Source organism: Gossypium hirsutum, chromosome A06 (assembly GCF_007990345.1).
Source record: "Gossypium hirsutum isolate 1008001.06 chromosome A06, Gossypium_hirsutum_v2.1, whole genome shotgun sequence".
Lineage (NCBI taxonomy): Eukaryota > Viridiplantae > Streptophyta > Magnoliopsida > Malvales > Malvaceae > Gossypium > Gossypium hirsutum.
This window is the reverse complement of record NC_053429.1, coordinates 98,685,929-98,698,492: the sequence shown is the minus strand read 5'-3', so window position 1 is coordinate 98,698,492 and position 12,564 is coordinate 98,685,929. Positions and strand designations below refer to the sequence as shown.

Here is a 12,564-nt window from a genome sequence, read left to right as displayed (position 1 = left end):
AACTACATGCTTAATGACTTACCTTGTGTTGGGTAAGACGGTTCCAACTCGACTACTCAGTGATCTTTTCTTTGCCTTTGCTTGATTCTCCTTCTTTAGCTCCTTGAGCTTAATCAATAATTCACTAGTTTAACCATCTTGTTAAACATTCATAATTCAATTACACATGCTTATGTATGTTTGTATATTCGGCAACCATCCTCACTAATTACCCATTTAGTCGATTACACACATAATTAAAGGTAACATCACGAATGGCATACTTATGTATATATATATGTATATATATATACTTCGGAATGGGCATCACAATTAGATTTAACACCACCTTCATACTCAATTAGATGGCCGAATGCATGTGTATATGCACAATGTCAACTATAACATCATGTAAATCCACATATACTACATTTCTTATGTTCCACATCTTAATGCCCATTATACATAATCAAATTTAACATCATCTATATATTTACTCATATGGCCGAATATACATACCCCCATATAATATCATTTTCATTCCATTTAACACTTAATTTCCACCACATAAACACTTGGCCGATTTTGCTAGCACACAAGCCTATGACCGAATGTCCTTGACCTCTAGTCACCTAGATTTTTATTCTTTAAGCCTCATCCAACTCATATTTTCATTGACAACCTCCTTAACTTCAATTTATTCACATCTTTAATCATGCTACATTCGACCATTATTTAACAATAATTCATGCATCCTTTTTATTAAACACTCAAAATCAACCATCTTCATACCTCATCACCAAAGACATCAAAATACCAACCAAGAATGTAACATTCATGGCCGAATATAATCTCCATCAATTAACAAAATTTGAACCATGGCTAGGTAGATTTTCACTTACAACTTAAAATATACATGCATCTCAAAGAATAATATCAAACATACCTTAGTCTAGCAAACCACCATAGCCGATTTTCTCAAGCTTTTCCCCTTCCTTTCTTTCCTCTATTCGGCCAAGGATGTTCAAGAATGAACACTTTTTTTTTTGTTATCTTTCTTCAATTCACGGCAACAAGGGGGTATGGATGAGACCATGTTATTTTTTTTTTCATCACCCTTCCTTTCATTATTTAATCACCATGCTCATTATTTTATTTTTCTTAACATACATCACTAGCATAACATGTTGGAGACATGTTTCCACCCATAGCATGGCCGGCCACTACATATTAGGGAGGGGGAATTTGACATGCAAGTCCCCTTTTTCTTTCACATGCACTAATAGGTCCTCATGCATTGACCTATCACATTTTAAAATTTTCTCATATAAGTCCTATTGACTAAATTCACATGCAAACGACTAAATCGAAGCTTGAAATTTTCACACATTCATGATTACATATTCTAGACAATAAACATCACATTCGAACCTTTCGGTGACTCGGTTTAGCGGTCCCGAAACCACTTCCCGACTAGGGTCAATTTTGGGCTGTCACAAGTTATCTCATTTAGTCAAGTATAATTATGCATGCATCCTATGTTTTCTGGATAGCTTGACTTATCCATTCATCTACTCGAACAAATCATACTCATGACATCATATAAGGGTTAAACAAACATAGATATTTGCATCACAATCACAACTTTCATTTCGTGCATCATCATATACATATCATTACAATCACATAATTCAGTCCAAACAATTTAACATAGATAAATTCATTTCATTGTAATCATTTATCTCATAAAAATATCATTGACATTCATCAACATTCAACATTCAATCAAGGCAATCACATTTTCATTCATATCATGAAATTAGGAACTTTTACTCATACTTCTACGAATTTCTATTTATCCCGTTCATCTTATCAAGTAAGCCAAGTCCACTACATCATGTGAGCATCAAGCAAGTATGGATATTTATCACAACATGACCTTTCTTCCCACGTGTTATCACTTATATATATCATAAATTTTTATTAATACTTTTCTAAACTGAGACTCATCATAATCGTAATTTTATTCAAACACCTTCGCATCACATTGAACATAGTCAGTGCAGCTCGGTTGGAGAGTACCTCTGTCTAAGCAAGATGGTGCTCATACGCGTCGGAAGACATGACACTATCATGGATCAGTGGCATGTATAGCTGGACTTTTTCACATGCTAGGTTAGTCTGAGAACTGACTAAGCCATAGCTCTGATACCACTAAATGTAACACCCCTTACCGATATCCAAGGCCGGAACAGAGTACGAGGCATTACCAGACTTAACAATACACATAGACGAAAACGGGGCCACAAAATTTCATTTAATTCAAAACTTTTGAAACACATGCATAACAAACAAAGCTAACTATATCATCACATCAAAACGTAGGACATGTCACGATTAATTAAACTTATAAACCATAATGGATAAGGACTATATCTCATGATCATATACAATAACTCAATGCAGACTGATACGTAAGGTCAAAATCATAATAAAATATAGATCACAAACCAACTTCCTATACATGCCACTCACTTGATATTTCTAATATTTGAATTAATTTTCCCAAAAATGATAGATTGATAGTGTGATTTTACCTCTGACGATCCCCAACCCCGAGCCGACCTGGCAATACTAAAGAAATGGAGAGGATGGGTAAGCTTTACGCTTAGTAAGTTCATATGAAAATAATAAGCAATTACTACCATGCTTTTCAAGATAAAACACTATAATTGTACAATTACACATATTCAGGTTAAGATGTGTTATCGAGTTACAGTTACTAAATCATTCGTATCTGAAGCTACAAAACTCCAAATTTCGTTTTGTTATTTTACGTGAAACGAGATTAATACATATTTCTCCCATAAAATTTCCAGAATTTTTGGTTTATCCAATTAGTACAGTTTATTAGTTAAAGTCTCCCCTGTTTCAGAGTACGACTACTCTGACCTCTATGCACTATGAACAATATTGCTCCCTGTACAGAATTCCAACGACCATGCAGTTTGTTTCCCTTAAAAATAGACTCAATAAGGAATCCATCCATGTAAGGTATGACTCTTAATAAAATTTTTTACAATTTATGGTGAATTTCTAAAGTCAGAACAGGGAATCTCGAATTCATTCAGACCCTGTTTCATAAGAATTCAAATATCACACAATATAGAACTTTTTTGCTTCCCTTGTTTCTTTCATATGAAAATAGACTCATTAAGCTTTATTTTCATATATCATTTGCATTTTTATTCAACTTCCACAATTTGTAGTGAATTTTCAAAGTCATGCAACTGCTGCTGTCCAACACTATTTTATCACTAAAATTCATTCTTACATAATTCCACTTAATCCATTTTGTCTTATCGAAATTCACCCAATTATCGAGCACATTGCTCATAATTTTTCATAAACATATACCTACACTTATTCATCATATAATCATGTTCAATTTTATTTTTACTTAATCGATTTTCCCGTTGAACTCTTCGGAATAATAACTGATACTCAATTGCCTGCACATATTTTCACACTTGTAGCCAAAGCTATCTGGTACACATAGTAGCCTGCACATAGTACTACACATGCGACCAATTATCTGGTACACGTAGTAGCCTACACTTAGTACTACACATGTGACCTAACCATCTGATACACGTAGTAGCCTGCACTTAGTACTACACACGTGACCACAGTTTTCGGGTACGCATAGTAGCCTGCACTTAGTACTACACATGAGACCTCACAATAGATCATTCGTATCGTTTTTATTCTGAAGGTTCAATCGGGAAATTCCTCACTTTTCAACATTTTACTAAATTGTCCGTAATCAATTTAAATTCATAATTTACATCAAATAACCATTTGATAGGCAGCCACATTTCATATGATATCAAAATATAATAACATAAAAGGAATCGATAGATTATTTATGTACGAATTTACTCGAAGTGTCGATCTCACTATCCATAGTACCAATTGTCCATTCATAGTATAATAAGACACAACTCAAATATCAAATCAGCTTTTAAGAATTTACATAACATATATCACATATTTCATATATCACTTGTCATGTATCTTCATTTTCTTGCATTTCATGTAACATTCTTTCATGACATATTTCCACATCATAAATACCATTCCATCAACTTTTCCAATATATTAAATCATAAAATATATGCAATAATAGTAAGAAATATAATTCAAACATAACATTGCATTATTATTATCATACGAACTTACCTCGTTCCAGAAACAACAATTTACCATTTTAGTCCATAACCTTGTATTTTCCTGATTTAAGCCCGAATCTCGATTTCCTTCATCTATAATATCACATTTAGCCTAATAATTAGTCACACTATTCGTACGGGTCCAAAAATCATATTTTTAAAAATTTTCATTTTGACCCCTAAACTTTTCCATATTTGCACTTTTACCCCAAGGTTCGGAAATTAAACTTCATCCTATTTTCTTATGTTTCATGACATGCTGATCATTTTTCCCTTCTATGGAAACATCAAATTCTCACTCTAACATGTACTTATGACGATTAGGTATTTTTACCGATTAAGCCCTTTTGCTCGTTTTCACTTAAAACTGAGTAGCACAAGTTGTCTAACATAATTTAAAACCTCATATTCTATCATAAAACACAAAAATACACAAATTTCACCTATGGGTATTTTTCCAAATATGAACCCTAGGTTGAATTATTGCTAGCATAAGCTAAATCAAGTTACCGGGACTCCAAAAACGTAAAAATCATTAAAAACGAGGCTAGAACGGACTTACAATCGAGATTGGAAGCTTGGAAACCCTAGCCATGGAGTCTCCCTTGGTATACACGTCCATGGTGAAGAAGATGAGAAAAATTGGCTTTTAATTTTGTATTTTAATTCACTTTACCCCTAAATGACCGAAATGCCCTTACTACTAACTTTCCAAAAATTCCATTCATGGCCAATATTTGTCCATAAACTTTGAAATTTGTCAAATTTCTATTTAAGACCTCCTAATTAATATTTCAAAGCAATTTCATACTAGAAACTTCTAGAATGCAAGTTTTGCAACTTATTCAATTTAGTCCCTAACTTCAAATTAAGCACTTTGTGCATAGAATTTCTTCACAAAATTTTCACACAATCATTCAATCATAACATAAACCTAAAAATAATCATACAATAATTATTTCTATCTCAGATTTGTGGTCACAAAACCACTATTCCGATTAGGCATTAATTCGGGATAGTACAATTCCCTGTGGGGACATCTGACCGATGAGGATGAGGGAGGATGCTTGCGTCGCTATGTTGAGTAGATCGAAGTACCGCGCCAGGTGAGTCACATAAGGGCCAATGGAAATGACTCCCTTCCTATGCTGCTCCGTCTGATGGCGAATGGCGAAGGTGATGAAATAGGCGAGGTCGAATACATGCCCATACGCCATGCTCCATAAAAAATAGGTGTTGTTAGTGTTGACGAAGTTGGTGCTTTCTCGCTGTCTTGTCAGGGTGTGGGGCTAGGATAGCGTGTAGGTATTTCAAAGATGGGGCGAGAGTTGATGCCTTGGAGCGACTAGGGTCAAAGGTGGCCAAAGCAGGAACAAGGGCCCTCCAGTAGTTTGAAGGAGAGTAGTGGATGTGGCAATGGAGGCTGGTGAAGTCGTAGTCGTCCATGAACTCTTCCATGTATAGTCCTAACACGACTCCGAACTCAAGTACACTAAACTGGCAAACTAAACTGTCGAGATAAAACTGGACCGTTCCAGGATCATTGAACTCTGTCATAACGACTTGAAGATGGAAGGTTGAGTAGATTTGAGTGTGAGCTCAAGGTACGTCGGATCGACAATCTCGAAGAAGAGCCCCCACGGTTCAGTAGTTAAGAGGGCCCAGGCCGCGTCAGCCAGTTGGATCTGCTCTAGAGCGGTCCAATCAATGCAATAGCCCACACCTAGGGGTCGGGCCCGTAGTATCTAAAATAGTTCCTCCTGTGGTCTCGGTGGAAATTAAAGGAATGGATGCCTTATCTCGGCGCTAAGACCCGAGGATGATGCTATTCCTTTTTACTTTTTTGAGGCGGGGACGACAGTCTTCTTGCCTTTTGGGTTCATCATGGTATCTGCAATGAAAAGATAAAGTTATAAAAAGTATGCAAGCATGTTAAAACTAAATAAAAATACTCCACAGGGGTTACTGACTAAAGGGAAAATCTACTAAAAAATAACCAAGTCGTAATAGATATATCAAATCATTATTAGCATTAGGAATATAAAAATAGTGCTAACGAAATACCTAGTGAATGAGTGCATGATAGCATGAAATCCATGGACACACAAGAATGAATGAATGTACATAATACATCAACTAAAATGGCAAAATTCTAAATAAGAACAAAGGGCATAAGCATGATTATCATTAGAACCATTCAAATAAAACAAGAAATAACAAGAGATATCAAGATAATAGAGAGAAAAGAATGGACAAATGCAATAATGCTTGTGGGTCTGCCACAGGCGTGGGCAGTGAGGCTGTGTGGTGCGCAAGGGTGAGAAGAGGGGAGAAGGGAGAGAGAGTAGAAAAATGGAAGGAGAAAGGAGAAAGGAGTGGCCGGTCGGTGGTGGGAGAAGGGATTTTCGATTGTTAGGGTAGGGTAGTGGGGGAAAGGGTTGATAAATAGTGGGGGTTTATATAGATTTTAGGGCACACGATTTTGGGGCACGCCCATGTGCCCTTACTTTAGCCTGTGTGTTTCGTTATTTTCAAATTTAGGCTCGTCTGAATTTTGGCCCACGCCCATGTTCTTTGGGTGTGTTGGTGCACATGGCCATGTCGTACGGCCGTTTCCTGCTTCGTTCACTTCTCCCATGCCCATGTATATATGCGCACGTCCGTGCTAGTTTGACAGTATTGACAGCAGCTTCTAGACACGGGCGTGTCGGATGCCCGTGTTATTTTGGCAGTTTCAACTACAGCTTATAGATACGGGTGTGTCGCACACCCATGTTATTTTAGCAGGATTGCCCACGGCCATGTTGCACGACCGTGGCAATGTATCGAATCCCGTGTTGGGGAAAAATTTTGCTCTATTTTAACACGACCATGTCTCCTCTCGTGGTATGAACACGGCCTAAGGCACGCCTGTGTGCCTGGCCGTGTGGATTTGGAAAACCTGTGTTAAAGGAATCAGTTAGTGATTTAGATGTTAAAAACTAAAATTGAAAGAAATCAACACTGTTAGTGCTCGGGTTGCCTCTCGAGAAGCACTTATTTATAGTCTAAGCTAGACTTACCTCAATTTCGTGTGATTACGGTGGATTGAGGAGTTGAAACTCTTCACTTCTGCTATCAATTTTTTCAAAATAAGGTCTGAGTCGAGTATTATTTACCTTAAAAGTTTCGAATACATTATGTGTTACGTCGACTATACCATGTGGAAAGATGTTCATTACCGTGAAGCGAGTCACTCTGTCCGTATTGTGCTTTAGAGTAGCAATTCGGGGGTCATTTTCATCTAACAAAACTTTGTCCCCAACTTTAATTTTCTTTGTTTCATCCCTATATTCATTATGGTGTCGCTTCGATTTTTCATATGCTTTTGGTTTCTCCTTGACAGGTGTTCGCTATTCATCTAGTTCATCGACCTGAAGTCTTTGTTCTTCATAGATTGGTCCTTTGTTGTTACTTGAACATGGCTTATGTATGCTCCTCGAACGTGTTTCCTGCAAAGAAGGTTTCACCACATGATTAGTATTAGTAGCATGATTTATACAACCACCCTCAATACACGATGTGTTATTCAAATTATGAGCTTGAATAGTGATTGTTTCATCACCCATACGAAGTGTGAGTTCACCTGTATCAATATCGATAATGGCTTTAGCAGTTGCTAAAAAGGGTCGTCCTAAAATCAAAGGTATGTTACTATCCTCTTCCATATGTATAACAACAAATCTACTGGGTATATAAATTTATCAATTTTAACAAGAACATCTTCAATGATACCCCTAGGAAATCTAATGGTTTTATCAACAAATTGAATGCTCATCCTAGTTTGTTTGGGTTTCCCAAGACCTAGCTGTTTAAACATTTTATAAGGCATAACATTAATGCTCGCCCCTAAATCAGCCAATGCATTGTTCATGTTCAAACTACCAATTAGACAAGGAATCGTAAAACTCCCTGGACCTTTCAACTTGTTGGGTAGCTTATTATGTAGAACAGCTGAGCAAACTGCATTCAACTCTACATGGGACACCTTATCCAACTTCCCTCCTTTAAAAATTTAACTGCATTTGGCATCTACGAAAGAGCTTCAATAAACGGTAAGTTAATGTGTAATTTCTTTAATAGTTCAATAAATTTACCAAAATTTTTGTCTCTAGTCTTTCCTTGTCGCACTAGGGTATGGCCTATGAGGTTTGTACTCTTTACTTACCGATTTTTGCTTATTGTGGTCTATCTCACCTTTACCTTTACTTACCACAATTCCTTGCCTTAGTTTTGGTTCAGGTTCAACTAACCCTTCCTTATCTCGAAAGGTAATCGCATTGAGTTGTTCCCTTGGGTTCGATTTAGTATTTCTTGGCAAACTACCTTGTGACCGTTCAGAAATCAGTTTGGTGAGTCGGCCTATCTGGGTTTCGAGCCCCTAAATCGATGCTTGTTGATTCTTAAGTGTTGTCTCGGTATTCTAAAAACAAGTTTCTGACAATGAGATAAATTTCGTTAGCATCTCCTCAAGGTTCAGTTTCTTTTCCTGCTGGTAAGGTGGTTATTGAAAACCTGAGGGATGTTGTGGCCTTTGATTTCCTTGGCCACCCCACGAGAAGTTGGGATGGTTCCTCCAACCTGCATTATAAGTGTTATTGTATGGGTTACTTTGAGGTCTAGAATTATTATTACCCATATATTGAACTTGTTCCTCATCGGTCCTAGGGTTGAAAGATTGATATTCTATGTGTACTCTTCCTCCATTTGAATCGCACCTCATCACTGGATGTACCTGTGTAGAACCATACAAACCGTCAATCTTTTTATTTAAAAGATCAACCTGGTTAGACAACATAGTAACTGCATTGAGATTGAAAATACTGGTTGCTTTTGTCGGCTTTGTTTTCATGACTTGCCACTGATAGTTATTCAGTGACATCTCTTCAATAAATTCATAAGCCTTTTCAGGTGTTTTGTTATTCAAAGTTCCACCGGTGGCTGCATTGATAAGTTGCCTTGTTAAGGGGTTCACACTGTTGTAAAATGTCTGAACCTGTAGCCATAGAGGTAACCCATGGTGAGGGCACCTTTTCAATAGATCCTTGTATCTTTCGCATGCATCATAGAGTGTTTCTAGATCAATCTACACAAAAGAAGAGATATCATTCCTCAACTTAGCCGTTTTAGCCAGCGGAAAATATTTAAGTAAAAACTTTTCTATCATTTGTTCCCAAGTAGTGATTGACCCTCTTGGTAACAAGTTCAACCACTGTTTAGCCTTGTTCGTCAATGAAAAGGGAAATAATCGAAGGCGAATGGCATCATTAGAAATACCATTGATCTTAAATGTGTCGCAAAACTCTAGAAAATTCGCTAAGTGAATGTTTGGATCCTCATCCTGCAAATCATCAAACTGAACAAACTGTTGTATCATTTGAATTGTGTTAGGTTTCAGTTCAAAATTATTTGCAGCAATAGCAGGCCTGACTATACTCAACTCAGTTCTTGTTAAATTAGGTTTAGCATAATCATACAAAGTGCATGGAGCAGGATTCTGATTTATTGGATCAGCAGCAATCGCAGGAGGTAACGAATTTTCCTGATTTTCAGCCATCTCCTTGGTTGTGGTGGAAATATCATCCTCTTGCTCTTCCTCTATGAATCTTAGGCTTCACCTTATTTCTCTTTGGTTTCTGCGAGCTGTGCGATCGATCTCACTATCAAAAAGTAATGGTCTCGACAGTTTTTTCTAGTTATAAACTATAAAGACCTGCTAGAAGGAAAAAGAAAATTTAGAAACAAAAATCAAAATAAAATTTAAATTGCAATAGAAGAAATGGCTAAAGTAATAAAACTTAAGTGTTTCTAATATTGTAGTTCTCGGCAACGGCGCCAAAAAACTTGATATGCGTGATAAGTTTTATATTTATGATTGATCGTACTTGAAAACTAACTATTATCACGATGAAGGCAATCGTACCTATCGAATAGTAGTATAGTTTATAGCAAGACTGGAATGTCTAACCCACAGGAACTAAAAGTACTAGTATTAACCTTCTTTTTATTATCTAGCCTAAAAATAAGGGGATTTGTTTTATCTAAACTAATTAACTAAACTAAGAATGCACGAGAAGTAAATTGGGGAAATACTTTTGGGAAAACTCATTGATTTAGACAATACCCAAGGGAAAAATCCACCTAGACTTCACTTGTTATTTGACACTGAATTAGATGATTTATTCATTTGACTTGATCAGTAGAAATCCCTAATTTATATTATTATCTCTCTCGAGACTAACAACGTGTAACCCTAGGTTGATTAATTGAAATCTCTTTCTAATTAAAACCCCTTGTGTTGCATTAACTCGATATATTGGATTCCCTTTTTAGGTTTGACCCTAATCTGACAGATTTATGTCGCCTTATGTCTAGGGGTGCAATCAACTCCGCTTAATTATGCTAGATCTACTCTTAGATAGGGACTTTTGCTCTTTTGAATAAGCACATCAATACTTGAATCAATATCTTGGAATATTAAAGCAAGAATTAAGAAGACATAATTAAGATCAAATCAAATATTTATCATATAATTCAGAAAATAATAACAAGATCCGTCTTAGGTTTCATTCCCCTTAGGTATTTAGGGGATTTAGTTCATAAGTGTAAACGGAAACATCTCAGAAGAATAATAACAAAACATAAAGAAAACCCAAAAACCCGTGAAGGAAATTGAAGGGAGATCTTCAATGTTGAAGGAGAATCCGGCTTCTGAGATGGATCAATTGTCTTTCTTCGAGTAATTCCTTGCCTCCTACTCCGTGTGTTGTCTCTAGGTACCTCTTGAGGTGTTTATATAGGTTTTAGAATGCTTCAAAACCCTCAAGAGTGGTCTTTTCCGAATAGGACTAGACTTGGGCTCGACATGGACACGCCCGTATGAGGTTGCTTAGGCCATGTTGCAATCTGTTAAATAGACACGGGCGTGTGGTCTACCCGTGTGAGGAAGTCCAGGCCGTGTTGATTTTCCACGTTGACCCATATTTTCCGTTTTTGGCCCATTTCTCTTTCTTTTTACTCTCCTATGCTCACGTAAGTATAAAACATGAAATTAAAGGATTAGGAGCATCAAATTCCACAAATCTAATGATAATTCATCCAAAAATATGCTAAGCATGGGATAAAAATATGTATAAATTACGACTTATCAGCGTAAATCACAAATTGATGCCAGCGTCCCAAACATGGTCTTATAGATAACAAATATTGAAATCCTATGTCATGACATATGTATCATAACTATTCTTATGGTTCGTACGGGGCTGTCCAAACGTTGTAACATTATCGGAACTTTCTCAATTTCACATATTCAATTAATCCATGGTCGGAACAAATTTTCCCAAGCTCGATTCAATTCGGCATCACTTATATATTTCTTTACAATTCAATTCAGCACAGATATTTCAATTTAACAACATTTATTTACTTATGAACTTACCTCATACTAACACGAACGGACTGGAACAACTATTCGATAATTTTCGGCTTTTCTCGATCCAAATTCAATTTCCTCATTTCTTGATCTAATTCAATACAAATCTAACTTATTTAATCATAAATTCAATCAAATTCATCCAAAAACACGTAAATAGGCTAATTACACTTTTTCCCCTGACATTTCACATTATCACAATTTAGTCCCTAATTCAAAACAACACAAATTATTCAAAATTTCATTATGCCCATGTTAGGTCGAATTCACCTTGGGTCCCTAACAGCCTATTAATTTCATTTATTTCACATTTTGACCCCTAAGTTTACAAATTTCTCAATTTAGTCCGTAATACACATTTTTATCAAAAATCACTTAATTAAACATGAAAATCAAGCATCAAAGATTTATTCTTCATCATCAAACAACAATTTCATCACATTATCAACAATGGAAAATCTCAAATTCATCATAAATTTTGAAAATTAAAGCACGGGCCAGCTAGTACACGAAGTAACGATCTCAAAAATGTAAAAATTATAAAAAAATCGAACAAAAATGAACCTTTAATTTAGCTTCCAAAGGTGCCAAACTGAAAACAACCTCCATGTCTTTCTTTTTCTCCACATTCGGCCATTAAAGATGAAAATGCATGTGATTTTTTATGTTTTGTTTTATTTGTTTCATAATAATATATCATTTACCTTTTTAACCTTTGTAAATTGATATGAAAACCTTATAATATAATCCCATAACCATCCATCCCATGGTTTAATGGCCAAATTTGACTTTAAGGACCCCATATTATAAAAGCCATAGCAATGTAGCACTTTAACAATTAGCTAACCACTTTTACAATTTATACGATTAAGTCCATTTATA

The 12,564-nt window shown here is 35.9% G+C and overlaps 1 non-coding gene across 1 annotated transcript; it reads left to right on the top strand.

Annotated features, from left to right (window-relative positions):
• Positions 1–9,262: 9,262 nt before the first annotated feature.
• LOC121231540 (small nucleolar RNA R71) lies at positions 9,263–9,369 on the top strand. The gene has a single exon (XR_005929598.1). It is a non-coding gene; the product is annotated as a small nucleolar RNA R71 (small nucleolar RNA).
• Positions 9,370–12,564: the final 3,195 nt, after the last annotated feature.